Source organism: Egretta garzetta, unplaced genomic scaffold (genome assembly GCF_000687185.1).
Source record: "Egretta garzetta isolate BGI_Z169 unplaced genomic scaffold, ASM68718v1 scaffold245, whole genome shotgun sequence".
Classification (NCBI taxonomy): domain Eukaryota; kingdom Metazoa; phylum Chordata; class Aves; order Pelecaniformes; family Ardeidae; genus Egretta; species Egretta garzetta.
This window is the reverse complement of record NW_009259721.1, coordinates 956,936-958,636: the sequence shown is the minus strand read 5'-3', so window position 1 is coordinate 958,636 and position 1,701 is coordinate 956,936.

Below are 1,701 nucleotides of genomic sequence, written 5' to 3'. Positions count from 1 at the left end.
TCAGCCTGCGCGTGCGTGAGCTCCCGGGAAAGGACGTGCCACGACGGAGCGCCTGGGCTGGGGACAGATGCTGCAGATTAGAAAATTAAAAGCTGGGAGGTTTCTGTTGAAGACATTTTTCCGTTCATGAGGCCATGGGGTGGGGGGGGCGGAGCGGGGGGGGGCAGCTGCCTGCAGCAACAACAAAAGGCAGAAGCGGGAGGGGAGCGGGAGGGAGAGATTTTTGATTCATACTCAAAAATTACCCAAACTTTATTGCCAAAATGTCTACATTTTTATGTGCTTAAGCACAGTGAGTTATGGAAATCTTAAAACAATGGAATGATCTCCTTCATTGCCCTCGACGTGTTCGAAGTCACCACCCCTCCTAACCAAGCGGAATCTCTTTTTCCATTTTATTGACTTAGAAAAATGTCTCTGCTATCAACACCGTCCGTGTGCATCTCATAAATACCAGGGTGGGACACAAGGCTTTTGGCAGGGGTTTTTTTTATAAACCCATCTCTGCCCCAACCCTTCCTCAAGAAGCGTTTTTATGGTCTTTGGTTGATTTGGCAAATTTTCTATTAGAACCTGCCTGAACAAGAGGGGCTGCAAATTCCTTGAATCGAGTCCAAGCATACAGCTCTCTGGTTCCCCCGCTCTCGTCTTCGCTCTGTGGGAGTCCCTTATCTGTCCGTCACGCACTGATCTTATAAATCTCCCGTAGCTCCATGCGCGAGCGTTGCGGGGTGTGCCTTACACGCTCCATCTGCCAGGTAAGGGACCGCAAGGGCGGAAGCGAGCGCCAGCAATCCAGCTGGAGCACGTGGCTGCAGTCCTGGACATGCAGGAGAAACTAGGTGCATTTTTTTTTTATTTTATTTTATTTTATTTTATTTTGCATCGAGTAGCAGGCCTGGAGCAGACCTGTTCCCTTCTAAGCAGAAGAGGAGCAGAGAGGGGCAAATGCCCCGGCAGGCCCCTCCGGCGCGGCGCGCACATCTGCCCTCCTCTGCAGATGTTGCATGCGAGGCTCAGAGCTGGCAGCGCCCAGAGCGGTGATGCTCTGCTGCAGGGGAAAAAAAAAACCCTTTGTGCAGTGGCTGTGCCCGTGTAGGAAGCTGTAACCGAGTGTGCAGCAAGAGCAACACGCACCAGGGGGGTTTCCTTCGCTGCCAAGGTAATTTCTCCCCACCCCTCCAAACCAACGTCTTCCTCGGCTGCCCTGGCTGTGCAAAGCCCAGGGCTGGGGCTCTGATTTACAGCCGCCATCTGACAGAGCTACAGGCAGAGAAACTGCTGATCTGGCGAAAATGAGGACCAGATCGGGGAGAGGAGGGGGGGCTTTGCTGGGGAGGCTTCAGAGCCGTGCGGGGGGACGGCAGCCGTCCCAGCCCCCGCTGTGGGCGAGTGAGAAGAGCTTTGGGGGAAACTGAGGCACAGCTGGGAAGCTCTGATGTCTGCACAACCCTTCCTGTAATCCCTTATTTCCCAGACCCCGGGGGGGGCTCAGCCCGGCATCCAGCCGTGCTCACCGCCCGCCGAGGAGAGGGAAGCCGTGCGAGCTGCAGGGAAACGTCTGCAGCCCTATAAACTGACACCGGTGTTTATAATATTCCTAAGTGCCATTGCGTGATGATAGCAATCCTCTGACAGGGAAAATTTACTTTTTTCCTTCTTTTTTAAATAAAGTTAGAAAGCTGCAAGTCCCACAAAAGT